Source organism: Pelobates fuscus, chromosome 4 (assembly GCF_036172605.1).
Source record: "Pelobates fuscus isolate aPelFus1 chromosome 4, aPelFus1.pri, whole genome shotgun sequence".
NCBI lineage: Eukaryota > Metazoa > Chordata > Amphibia > Anura > Pelobatidae > Pelobates > Pelobates fuscus.
This window is the reverse complement of record NC_086320.1, coordinates 21,262,605-21,276,812: the sequence shown is the minus strand read 5'-3', so window position 1 is coordinate 21,276,812 and position 14,208 is coordinate 21,262,605. Positions and strand designations below refer to the sequence as shown.

The following is a 14,208-nucleotide window of genomic DNA, read 5'->3' as shown; positions in this document are numbered from 1 at the left end:
CAAGCAGAGAAATACAGTTTTTCCACATTATTCATAACTTTAAAAGTATGCATCACATTCACATAAAACTTACATTTTCAGAATCAGCATACTCCAAATACAAACATACGTCAAAATCATACAAATTGGTCCAGTGGTTCAAAAGATAGATCGTAGTCCTTTGTGACCAAATGAAGCATGGCTTTTCTGCCCAAAACCAGTTCCACAGAGTCTTCTATCCTGGAGATAATTGGGAAGTAATCCAATTATCTCCAAGGACAGATGCAAAACTCCATTAAGCACATGGCAGTAAAAAGACAGTAAAATACACAAGGTTACATTTATTACATAAAATACAGACATGCAACATACAGTCCTCTGCTCTACAAGAGAGAAAAACACATGTCCTTCGAGCCGGAATTGAACCAGCGACCTAAGGATTGCTATCATATACCAACTACAGTCCTCCGCTCTACCAGCTGAGCTATCGAAGGTAATTCGTGAGTTCACTCAATGTCAAAGTAGGACATTTTTGAAGAATCAGGTAAGCAGTTAAACATTTTGCAACATGCTGCTGTGGCAATGACATCCAGGTAAACAAAAAGTTCAACTAAGCACCCTTCATTTAAAAGAAGAAGCAGCCACTGGAGAATGCGGGCATCGATCCCGCTACCTCTCACATGCTAAGCGAGCGCTCTACCATTTGAGCTAATCCCCCACTTTTCCGCTCTCATCTTTTGTAATGGCACCCTGGGCATAAAGGGGTGCCATTACAAAATGGGTAATGTAATTATCACAAGCAGAGAAATACAGTTTTTCCACATTATTCATAACTTTAAAAGTATGCATCACATTCACATAAAACTTACATTTTTAGAATCAGCATACTCCAAATACAAACATACGTCAAAATCATACAAATTGGTCCAGTGGTTCAAAAGATAGATCGTAGTCCTTTGTGACCAAATGAAGCATGGCTTTTCTGCCCAAAACCAGTTCCACAGAGTCTTCTATCCTGGAGATAATTGGGAAGTAATCCAATTATCTCCAAGGACAGATGCAAAACTCCATTAAGCACATGGCAGTAAAAAGACAGTAAAATACACAAGGTTACATTTATTACATAAAATACAGACATGCAACATACAGTCCTCTGCTCTACAAGAGAGAAAAACACATGTCCTTCGAGCCGGAATTGAACCAGCGACCTAAGGATTGCTATCATATACCAACTACAGTCCTCCGCTCTACCAGCTGAGCTATCGAAGGTAATTCGTGAGTTCACTCAATGTCAAAGTAGGACATTTTTGAAGAATCAGGTAAGCAGTTAAACATTTTGCAACATGCTGCTGTGGCAATGACATCCAGGTAAACAAAAAGTTCAACTAAGCACCCTTCATTTAAAAGAAGAAGCAGCCACTGGAGAATGCGGGCATCGATCCCGCTACCTCTCACATGCTAAGCGAGCGCTCTACCATTTGAGCTAATCCCCCACTTTTCCGCTCTCATCTTTTGTAATGGCACCCTGGGCATAAAGGGGTGCCATTACAAAATGGGTAATGTAATTATCACAAGCAGAGAAATACAGTTTTTCCACATTATTCATAACTTTAAAAGTATGCATCACATTCACATAAAACTTACATTTTTAGAATCAGCATACTCCAAATACAAACATACGTCAAAATCATACAAATTGGTCCAGTGGTTCAAAAGATAGATCGTAGTCCTTTGTGACCAAATGAAGCATGGCTTTTCTGCCCAAAACCAGTTCCACAGAGTCTTCTATCCTGGAGATAATTGGGAAGTAATCCAATTATCTCCAAGGACAGATGCAAAACTCCATTAAGCACATGGCAGTAAAAAGACAGTAAAATACACAAGGTTACATTTATTACATAAAATACAGACATGCAACATACAGTCTAAGCACCCTTCATTTAAAAGAAGAAGCAGCCACTGGAGAATGCGGGCATCGATCCCGCTACCTCTCACATGCTAAGCAAGCGCTCTACAATTTGAGCTAATCACCCACTTTTCCGCTCTCATCTTTTGTAATGGCACCCTGGGCATAAAGGGGTGCCATTACAAAATGGGTAATGTAATTATCACAAGCAGAGAAATACAGTTTTTCCACATTATTCATAACTTTAAAAGTATGCATCACATTCACATAAAACTTACATTTTCAGAATCAGCATACTCCAAATACAAACATTCGTCAAAATCATACAAATTGGTCCAGTGGTTCAAAAGATAGATCGTAGTCCTTTGTGACCAAATGAAGCATGACTTTTCTGCCCAAAACCAGTTCCACAGAGTCTTCTATCCTGGAGATAATTGGGAAGTAATCCAATTATCTCCAAGGACAGATGCAAAACTCCATTAAGCACATGGCAGTAAAAAGACAGTAAAATACACAAGGTTACATTTATTACATAAAATACAGACATGCAACATACAGTCCTCTGCTCTACAAGAGAGAAAAACACATGTCCTTCGAGCCAGAATTGAACCAGCGACCTAAGGATTGCTATCATATACCAACTACAGTCCTCCGCTCTACCAGCTGAGCTATCGAAGGTAATTTGTGAGTTCACTCAATGTCAAAGTAGGAAATTTTTGAAGAATCAGGTAAGCAGTTAAACATTTTGCAACATGCTGCTGTGGCAATGACATCCAGGTAAACAAAAAGTTCAACTAAGCACCCTTCATTTAAAAGAAGAAGCAGCCATTGGAGAATGCGGGCATCGATCCCGCTACCTCTCACATGCTAAGCGAGCGCTCTACCATTTGAGCTAATCCCCCACTTTTCCGCTCGCATCTTTTGTAATGGCACCCTGGGCATAAAGGGGTGCCATTACAAAATGGGTAATGTAATTATCAAAAGCAGAGAAATACAGTTTTTCCACATTATTCATAACTTTAAAAGTATGCATCACATTCACATAAAAATTACATTTTCAGAATCAGCATACTCCAAATACAAACATACGTCAAAATCATACAAATTGGTGCAGTGGTTCAAAAGATAGATCATAGTCCTTTGTGACCAAATGAAGCATGGCTTTTCTGCCCAAAACCAGTTCCACAGAGTCTTCTATCCTGGAGATAATTGGGAAGTAATCCAATTATCTCCAAGGACAGATGCAAAACTCCATTAAGCACATGGCAGTAAAAAGACAGTAAAATACACAAGGTTACATTTATTACATAAAATACAGACATGCAACATACAGTCCTCTGCTCTACAAGAGAGAAAAACACATGTCCTTCGAGCCGGAATTGAACCAGCGACCTAAGGATTGCTATCATATACCAACTACAGTCCTCCGCTCTACCAGCTGAGCTATCGAAGGTAATTCGTGAGTTCACTCAATGTCAAAGTAGGACATTTTTGAAGAATCAGGTAAGCAGTTAAACATTTTGCAACATGCTGCTGTGGCAATGACATCCAGGTAAACAAAAAGTTCAACTAAGCACCCTTCATTTAAAAGAAGAAGCAGCCACTGGAGAATGCGGGCATCGATCCCGTTACCTCTCACATGCTAAGCGAGCACTCTACCATTTGAGCTAATCCCCCACTTTTCCGCTCTCATCTTTTGTAATGGCACCCTGGGCATAAAGGGGTGCCATTACAAAATGGGTAATGTAATTATCACAAGCAGAGAAATACAGTTTTTCCACATTATTCATAACTTTAAAAGTATGCATCACATTCACATAAAACTTACATTTTTAGAATCAGCATACTCCAAATACAAACATACGTCAAAATCATACAAATTGGTCCAGTGGTTCAAAAGATAGATCGTAGTCCTTTGTGACCAAATGAAGCATGGCTTTTCTGCCCAAAACCAGTTCTACAGAGTCTTCTATCCTGGAGATAATTGGGAAGTAATCCAATTATCTCCAAGGACAGATGCAAAACTCCATTAAGCACATGGCAGTAAAAAGACAGTAAAATACACAAGGTTACATTTATTACATAAAATACAGACATGCAACATACAGTCTAAGCACCCTTCATTTAAAAGAAGAAGCAGCCACTGGAGAATGCGGGCATCGATCCCGCTACCTCTCACATGTTAAGCGAGCACTCTACCATTTGAGCTAATCCCCCACTTTTCCGCTCTCATCTTTTGTAATGGCACTTGGGCATAAAGGGGTGCCATTACAAAATGGGTAATGTAATTATCACAAGCAGAGAAATACAGTTTTTCCACATTATTCATAACTTTAAAAGTATGCATCACATTCACATAAAACTTACATTTTCAGAATCAGCATACTCCAAATACAAACATACGTCAAAATCATACAAATTGGTCCAGTGGTTCAAAAGATAGATCATAGTCCTTTGTGACCAAATGAAGCATGGCTTTTCTGCCCAAAACCAGTTCCACAGAGTCTTCTATCCTGGAGATAATTGGGAAGTAATCCAATTATCTCCAAGGACAGATGCAAAACTCCATTAAGCACATGGCAGTAAAAAGACAGTAAAATACACAAGGTTACATTTATTACATAAAATACAGACATGCAACATACAGTCTAAGCACCCTTCATTTAAAAGAAGAAGCAGCCACTGGAGAATGCGGGCATCGATCCCGCTACCTCTCACATGCTAAGCGAGCACTCTACCATTTGAGCTAATCCCCCACTTTTCCGCTCTCATCTTTTGTAATGGCACTTGGGCATAAAGGGGTGCCATTACAAAATGGGTAATGTAATTATCACAAGCAGAGAAATACAGTTTTTCCACATTATTCATAACTTTAAAAGTATGCATCACATTCACATAAAACTTACATTTTCAGAATCAGCATACTCCAAATACAAACATACGTCAAAATCATTCAAATTGGTCCAGTGGTTCAAAAGATAGATCGTAGTCCTTTGTGACCAAATGAAGCATGGCTTTTCTGCCCAAAACCAGTTCCACAGAGTCTTCTATCCTGGAGATAATTGGGAAGTAATCCAATTATCTCCAAGGACAGATGCAAAACTCCATTAAGCACATGGCAGTAAAAAGACAGTAAAATACACAAGGTTACATTTATTACATAAAATACAGACATGCAACATACAGTCTAAGCACCCTTCATTTAAAAGAAGAAGCAGCCACTGGAGAATGCGGGCATCGATCCCGCTACCTCTCACATGCTAAGCGAGCACTCTACCATTTGAGCTAATCCCCCACTTTTCCGCTCTCATCTTTTGTAATGGCACTTGGGCATAAAGGGGTGCCATTACAAAATGGGTAATGTAATTATCACAAGCAGAGAAATACAGTTTTTCCACATTATTCATAACTTTAAAAGTATGCATCACATTCACATAAAACTTACATTTTCAGAATCAGCATACTCCAAATACAAACATACGTCAAAATCATTCAAATTGGTCCAGTGGTTCAAAAGATAGATCGTAGTCCTTTGTGACCAAATGAAGCATGGCTTTTCTGCCCAAAACCAGTTCCACAGAGTCTTCTATCCTGGAGATAATTGGGAAGTAATCCAATTATCTCCAAGGACAGATGCAAAACTCCATTAAGCACATGGCAGTAAAAAGACAGTAAAATACACAAGGTTACATTTATTACATAAAATACAGACATGCAACATACAGTCCTCTGCTCTACAAGAGAGAAAAACACATGTCCTTCGAGCCGGAATTGAACCAGCGACCTAAGGATTGCTATCATATACCAACTACAGTCCTCCGCTCTACCAGCTGAGCTATCGAAGGTAATTTGTGAGTTCACTCAATGTCAAAGTAGGACATTTTTGAAGAATCAGGTAAGCAGTTAAACATTTTGCAACATGCTGCTGTGGCAATGACATCCAGGTAAACAAAAAGTTCAACTAAGCACCCTTCATTTAAAAGAAGAAGCAGCCACTGGAGAATGCGGGCATCGATCCCGCTACCTCTCACATGCTAAGCGAGCGCTCTACCATTTGAGCTAATCCCCCACTTTCCCGCTCTCATCTTTTGTAATGGCACCCTGGGCATAAAGGGGTGCCATTACAAAATGGGTAATGTAATTATCACAAGCAGAGAAATACAGTTTTTCCACATTATTCATAACTTTAAAAGTATGCATCACATTCACATAAAACTTACATTTTTAGAATCAGCATACTCCAAATACAAACATACGTCAAAATCATACAAATTGGTCCAGTGGTTCAAAAGATAGATCGTAGTCCTTTGTGACCAAATGAAGCATGGCTTTTCTGCCCAAAACCAGTTCCACAGAGTCTTCTATCCTGGAGATAATTGGGAAGTAATCCAATTATCTCCAAGGACAGATGCAAAACTCCATTAAGCACATGGCAGTAAAAAGACAGTAAAATACACAAGGTTACATTTATTACATAAAATACAGACATGCAACATACAGTCTAAGCACCCTTCATTTAAAAGAAGAATCAGCCACTGGAGAATGCGGGCATCGATCCCGCTACCTCTCACATGCTAAGCAAGCGCTCTACAATTTGAGCTAATCACCCACTTTTCCGCTCTCATCTTTTGTAATGGCACCCTGGGCATAAAGGGGTGCCATTACAAAATGGGTAATGTAATTATCACAAGCAGAGAAATACAGTTTTTCCACATTATTCATAACTTTAAAAGTATGCATCACATTCACATAAAACTTACATTTTTAGAATCAGCATACTCCAAATACAAACATACGTCAAAATCATACAAATTGGTCCAGTGGTTCAAAAGATAGATCGTAGTCCTTTGTGACCAAATGAAGCATGGCTTTTCTGCCCAAAACCAGTTCTACAGAGTCTTCTATCCTGGAGATAATTGGGAAGTAATCCAATTATCTCCAAGGACAGATGCAAAACTCCATTAAGCACATGGCAGTAAAAAGACAGTAAAATACACAAGGTTACATTTATTACATAAAATACAGACATGCAACATACAGTCTAAGCACCCTTCATTTAAAAGAAGAAGCAGCCACTGGAGAATGCGGGCATCGATCCCGCTACCTCTCACATGCTAAGCAAGCGCTCTACAATTTGAGCTAATCACCCACTTTTCCGCTCTCATCTTTTGTAATGGCACCCTGGGCATAAAGGGGTGCCATTACAAAATGGGTAATGTAATTATCACAAGCAGAGAAATACAGTTTTTCCACATTATTCATAACTTTAAAAGTATGCATCACATTCACATAAAACTTACATTTTTAGAATCAGCATACTCCAAATACAAACATACGTCAAAATCATACAAATTGGTCCAGTGGTTCAAAAGATAGATCGTAGTCCTTTGTGACCAAATGAAGCATGGCTTTTCTGCCCAAAACCAGTTCTACAGAGTCTTCTATCCTGGAGATAATTGGGAAGTAATCCAATTATCTCCAAGGACAGATGCAAAACTCCATTAAGCACATGGCAGTAAAAAGACAGTAAAATACACAAGGTTACATTTATTACATAAAATGCAGACATGCAACATACAGTCCTCTGCTCTACAAGAGAGAAAAACACATGTCCTTCGAGCCAGAATTGAACCAGCGACCTAAGGATTGCTATCATATACCAACTACAGTCCTCCGCTCTACCAGCTGAGCTATCGAAGGTAATTCGTGAGTTCACTCAATGTCAAAGTAGGACATTTTTGAAGAATCAGGTAAGCAGTTAAACATTTTGCAACATGCTGCTGTGGCAATGACATCCAGGTAAACAAAAAGTTCAACTAAGCACCCTTCATTTAAAAGAAGAAGCAGCCACTGGAGAATGCGGGCATCGATCCCGCTACCTCTCACATGCTAAGCGAGCGCTCTACCATTTGAGCTAATCCCCCACTTTCCCGCTCTCATCTTTTGTAATGGCACCCTGGGCATAAAGGGGTGCCATTACAAAATGGGTAATGTAATTATCACAAGCAGAGAAATACAGTTTTTCCACATTATTCATAACTTTAAAAGTATGCATCACATTCACATAAAACTTACATTTTTAGAATCAGCATACTCCAAATACAAACATACGTCAAAATCATACAAATTGGTCCAGTGGTTCAAAAGATAGATCGTAGTCCTTTGTGACCAAATGAAGCATGGCTTTTCTGCCCAAAACCAGTTCCACAGAGTCTTCTATCCTGGAGATAATTGGGAAGTAATCCAATTATCTCCAAGGACAGATGCAAAACTCCATTAAGCACATGGCAGTAAAAAGACAGTAAAATACACAAGGTTACATTTATTACATAAAATACAGACATGCAACATACAGTCTAAGCACCCTTCATTTAAAAGAAGAAGCAGCCACTGGAGAATGCGGGCATCGATCCCGCTACCTCTCACATGCTAAGCAAGCGCTCTACAATTTGAGCTAATCACCCACTTTTCCGCTCTCATCTTTTGTAATGGCACCCTGGGCATAAAGGGGTGCCATTACAAAATGGGTAATGTAATTATCACAAGCAGAGAAATACAGTTTTTCCACATTATTCATAACTTTAAAAGTATGCATCACATTCACATAAAACTTACATTTTTAGAATCAGCATACTCCAAATACAAACATACGTCAAAATCATACAAATTGGTCCAGTGGTTCAAAAGATAGATCGTAGTCCTTTGTGACCAAATGAAGCATGGCTTTTCTGCCCAAAACCAGTTCTACAGAGTCTTCTATCCTGGAGATAATTGGGAAGTAATCCAATTATCTCCAAGGACAGATGCAAAACTCCATTAAGCACATGGCAGTAAAAAGACAGTAAAATACACAAGGTTACATTTATTACATAAAATGCAGACATGCAACATACAGTCCTCTGCTCTACAAGAGAGAAAAACACATGTCCTTCGAGCCAGAATTGAACCAGCGACCTAAGGATTGCTATCATATACCAACTACAGTCCTCCGCTCTACCAGCTGAGCTATCGAAGGTAATTCGTGAGTTCACTCAATGTCAAAGTAGGACATTTTTGAAGAATCAGGTAAGCAGTTAAACATTTTGCAACATGCTGCTGTGGCAATGACATCCAGGTAAACAAAAAGTTCAACTAAGCACCCTTCATTTAAAAGAAGAAGCAGCCACTGGAGAATGCGGGCATCGATCCCGCTACCTCTCACATGCTAAGCGAGCGCTCTACCATTTGAGCTAATCCCCCACTTTCCCGCTCTCATCTTTTGTAATGGCACCCTGGGCATAAAGGGGTGCCATTACAAAATGGGTAATGTAATTATCACAAGCAGAGAAATACAGTTTTTCCACATTATTCATAACTTTAAAAGTATGCATCACATTCACATAAAACTTACATTTTTAGAATCAGCATACTCCAAATACAAACATACGTCAAAATCATACAAATTGGTCCAGTGGTTCAAAAGATAGATCGTAGTCCTTTGTGACCAAATGAAGCATGGCTTTTCTGCCCAAAACCAGTTCCACAGAGTCTTCTATCCTGGAGATAATTGGGAAGTAATCCAATTATCTCCAAGGACAGATGCAAAACTCCATTAAGCACATGGCAGTAAAAAGACAGTAAAATACACAAGGTTACATTTATTACATAAAATACAGACATGCAACATACAGTCTAAGCACCCTTCATTTAAAAGAAGAAGCAGCCACTGGAGAATGCGGGCATCGATCCCGCTACCTCTCACATGCTAAGCAAGCGCTCTACAATTTGAGCTAATCACCCACTTTTCCGCTCTCATCTTTTGTAATGGCACCCTGGGCATAAAGGGGTGCCATTACAAAATGGGTAATGTAATTATCACAAGCAGAGAAATACAGTTTTTCCACATTATTCATAACTTTAAAAGTATGCATCACATTCACATAAAACTTACATTTTTAGAATCAGCATACTCCAAATACAAACATACGTCAAAATCATACAAATTGGTCCAGTGGTTCAAAAGATAGATCGTAGTCCTTTGTGACCAAATGAAGCATGGCTTTTCTGCCCAAAACCAGTTCTACAGAGTCTTCTATCCTGGAGATAATTGGGAAGTAATCCAATTATCTCCAAGGACAGATGCAAAACTCCATTAAGCACATGGCAGTAAAAAGACAGTAAAATACACAAGGTTACATTTATTACATAAAATGCAGACATGCAACATACAGTCCTCTGCTCTACAAGAGAGAAAAACACATGTCCTTCGAGCCAGAATTGAACCAGCGACCTAAGGATTGCTATCATATACCAACTACAGTCCTCCGCTCTACCAGCTGAGCTATCGAAGGTAATTCGTGAGTTCACTCAATGTCAAAGTAGGACATTTTTGAAGAATCAGGTAAGCAGTTAAACATTTTGCAACATGCTGCTGTGGCAATGACATCCAGGTAAACAAAAAGTTCAACTAAGCACCCTTCATTTAAAAGAAGAAGCAGCCACTGGAGAATGCGGGCATCGATCCCGCTACCTCTCACATGCTAAGCGAGCGCTCTACCATTTGAGCTAATCCCCCACTTTCCCGCTCTCATCTTTTGTAATGGCACCCTGGGCATAAAGGGGTGCCATTACAAAATGGGTAATGTAATTATCACAAGCAGAGAAATACAGTTTTTCCACATTATTCATAACTTTAAAAGTATGCATCACATTCACATAAAACTTACATTTTTAGAATCAGCATACTCCAAATACAAACATACGTCAAAATCATACAAATTGGTCCAGTGGTTCAAAAGATAGATCGTAGTCCTTTGTGACCAAATGAAGCATGGCTTTTCTGCCCAAAACCAGTTCCACAGAGTCTTCTATCCTGGAGATAATTGGGAAGTAATCCAATTATCTCCAAGGACAGATGCAAAACTCCATTAAGCACATGGCAGTAAAAAGACAGTAAAATACACAAGGTTACATTTATTACATAAAATACAGACATGCAACATACAGTCTAAGCACCCTTCATTTAAAAGAAGAAGCAGCCACTGGAGAATGCGGGCATCGATCCCGCTACCTCTCACATGCTAAGCAAGCGCTCTACAATTTGAGCTAATCACCCACTTTTCCGCTCTCATCTTTTGTAATGGCACCCTGGGCATAAAGGGGTGCCATTACAAAATGGGTAATGTAATTATCACAAGCAGAGAAATACAGTTTTTCCACATTATTCATAACTTTAAAAGTATGCATCACATTCACATAAAACTTACATTTTCAGAATCAGCATACTCCAAATACAAACATACGTCAAAATCATTCAAATTGGTCCAGTGGTTCAAAAGATAGATCGTAGTCCTTTGTGACCAAATGAAGCATGGCTTTTCTGCCCAAAACCAGTTCCACAGAGTCTTCTATCCTGGAGATAATTGGGAAGTAATCCAATTATCTCCAAGGACAGATGCAAAACTCCATTAAGCACATGGCAGTAAAAAGACAGTAAAATACACAAGGTTACATTTATTACATAAAATACAGACATGCAACATACAGTCCTCTGCTCTACAAGAGAGAAAAACACATGTCCTTCGAGCCGGAATTGAACCAGCGACCTAAGGATTGCTATCATATACCAACTACAGTCCTCCGCTCTACCAGCTGAGCTATCGAAGGTAATTTGTGAGTTCACTCAATGTCAAAGTAGGACATTTTTGAAGAATCAGGTAAGCAGTTAAACATTTTGCAACATGCTGCTGTGGCAATGACATCCAGGTAAACAAAAAGTTCAACTAAGCACCCTTCATTTAAAAGAAGAAGCAGCCACTGGAGAATGCGGGCATCGATCCCGCTACCTCTCACATGCTAAGCGAGCGCTCTACCATTTGAGCTAATCCCCCACTTTCCCGCTCTCATCTTTTGTAATGGCACCCTGGGCATAAAGGGGTGCCATTACAAAATGGGTAATGTAATTATCACAAGCAGAGAAATACAGTTTTTCCACATTATTCATAACTTTAAAAGTATGCATCACATTCACATAAAACTTACATTTTTAGAATCAGCATACTCCAAATACAAACATACGTCAAAATCATACAAATTGGTCCAGTGGTTCAAAAGATAGATCGTAGTCCTTTGTGACCAAATGAAGCATGGCTTTTCTGCCCAAAACCAGTTCCACAGAGTCTTCTATCCTGGAGATAATTGGGAAGTAATCCAATTATCTCCAAGGACAGATGCAAAACTCCATTAAGCACATGGCAGTAAAAAGACAGTAAAATACACAAGGTTACATTTATTACATAAAATACAGACATGCAACATACAGTCTAAGCACCCTTCATTTAAAAGAAGAAGCAGCCACTGGAGAATGCGGGCATCGATCCCGCTACCTCTCACATGCTAAGCAAGCGCTCTACAATTTGAGCTAATCACCCACTTTTCCGCTCTCATCTTTTGTAATGGCACCCTGGGCATAAAGGGGTGCCATTACAAAATGGGTAATGTAATTATCACAAGCAGAGAAATACAGTTTTTCCACATTATTCATAACTTTAAAAGTATGCATCACATTCACATAAAACTTACATTTTTAGAATCAGCATACTCCAAATACAAACATACGTCAAAATCATACAAATTGGTCCAGTGGTTCAAAAGATAGATCGTAGTCCTTTGTGACCAAATGAAGCATGGCTTTTCTGCCCAAAACCAGTTCTACAGAGTCTTCTATCCTGGAGATAATTGGGAAGTAATCCAATTATCTCCAAGGACAGATGCAAAACTCCATTAAGCACATGGCAGTAAAAAGACAGTAAAATACACAAGGTTACATTTATTACATAAAATACAGACATGCAACATACAGTCCTCTGCTCTACAAGAGAGAAAAACACATGTCCTTCGAGCCAGAATTGAACCAGCGACCTAAGGATTGCTATCATATACCAACTACAGTCCTCCGCTCTACCAGCTGAGCTATCGAAGGTAATTCGTGAGTTCACTCAATGTCAAAGTAGGACATTTTTGAAGAATCAGGTAAGCAGTTAAACATTTTGCAACATGCTGCTGTGGCAATGACATCCAGGTAAACAAAAAGTTCAACTAAGCACCCTTCATTTAAAAGAAGAAGCAGCCACTGGAGAATGCGGGCATCGATCCCGCTACCTCTCACATGCTAAGCGAGCGCTCTACCATTTGAGCTAATCCCCCACTTTCCCGCTCTCATCTTTTGTAATGGCACCCTGGGCATAAAGGGGTGCCATTACAAAATGGGTAATGTAATTATCACAAGCAGAGAAATACAGTTTTTCCACATTATTCATAACTTTAAAAGTATGCATCACATTCACATAAAACTTACATTTTTAGAATCAGCATACTCCAAATACAAACATACGTCAAAATCATACAAATTGGTCCAGTGGTTCAAAAGATAGATCGTAGTCCTTTGTGACCAAATGAAGCATGGCTTTTCTGCCCAAAACCAGTTCCACAGAGTCTTCTATCCTGGAGATAATTGGGAAGTAATCCAATTATCTCCAAGGACAGATGCAAAACTCCATTAAGCACATGGCAGTAAAAAGACAGTAAAATACACAAGGTTACATTTATTACATAAAATACAGACATGCAACATACAGTCTAAGCACCCTTCATTTAAAAGAAGAAGCAGCCACTGGAGAATGCGGGCATCGATCCCGCTACCTCTCACATGCTAAGCAAGCGCTCTACAATTTGAGCTAATCACCCACTTTTCCGCTCTCATCTTTTGTAATGGCACCCTGGGCATAAAGGGGTGCCATTACAAAATGGGTAATGTAATTATCACAAGCAGAGAAATACAGTTTTTCCACATTATTCATAACTTTAAAAGTATGCATCACATTCACATAAAACTTACATTTTTAGAATCAGCATACTCCAAATACAAACATACGTCAAAATCATACAAATTGGTCCAGTGGTTCAAAAGATAGATCGTAGTCCTTTGTGACCAAATGAAGCATGGCTTTTCTGCCCAAAACCAGTTCTACAGAGTCTTCTATCCTGGAGATAATTGGGAAGTAATCCAATTATCTCCAAGGACAGATGCAAAACTCCATTAAGCACATGGCAGTAAAAAGACAGTAAAATACACAAGGTTACATTTATTACATAAAATACAGACATGCAACATACAGTCCTCTGCTCTACAAGAGAGAAAAACACATGTCCTTCGAGCCAGAATTGAACCAGCGACCTAAGGATTGCTATCATATACCAACTACAGTCCTCCGCTCTACCAGCTGAGCTATCGAAGGTAATTCGTGAGTTCACTCAATGTCAAAGTAGGACATTTTTGAAGAATC

General features: G+C 39.2%; 5 non-coding genes across 5 annotated transcripts; all 5 read right to left on the bottom strand.

Moving 5' to 3' along the window:
- Positions 1-384: 384 nt before the first annotated feature.
- On the bottom strand, positions 385-473 carry TRNAY-GUA (transfer RNA tyrosine (anticodon GUA)). The gene is given in 2 exon segments: positions 385-420; positions 437-473. It is a non-coding gene; the product is annotated as a tRNA-Tyr (tRNA).
- A 686-nt stretch (positions 474-1,159) lies between these two features.
- On the bottom strand, positions 1,160-1,248 carry TRNAY-GUA (transfer RNA tyrosine (anticodon GUA)). Its single transcript is given in 2 exon segments — positions 1,160-1,195; positions 1,212-1,248. It is a non-coding gene; the product is annotated as a tRNA-Tyr (tRNA).
- A 2,001-nt stretch (positions 1,249-3,249) lies between these two features.
- Positions 3,250-3,338, bottom strand: TRNAY-GUA (transfer RNA tyrosine (anticodon GUA)). Its single transcript is given in 2 exon segments — positions 3,250-3,285; positions 3,302-3,338. It is a non-coding gene; the product is annotated as a tRNA-Tyr (tRNA).
- Positions 3,339-5,641: 2,303 nt separating this feature from the next.
- TRNAY-GUA (transfer RNA tyrosine (anticodon GUA)) lies at positions 5,642-5,730 on the bottom strand. The gene is given in 2 exon segments: positions 5,642-5,677; positions 5,694-5,730. It is a non-coding gene; the product is annotated as a tRNA-Tyr (tRNA).
- Positions 5,731-11,441: 5,711 nt separating this feature from the next.
- On the bottom strand, positions 11,442-11,530 carry TRNAY-GUA (transfer RNA tyrosine (anticodon GUA)). The gene is given in 2 exon segments: positions 11,442-11,477; positions 11,494-11,530. It is a non-coding gene; the product is annotated as a tRNA-Tyr (tRNA).
- Between the last annotated feature and the right edge of the window lie 2,678 nt (positions 11,531-14,208).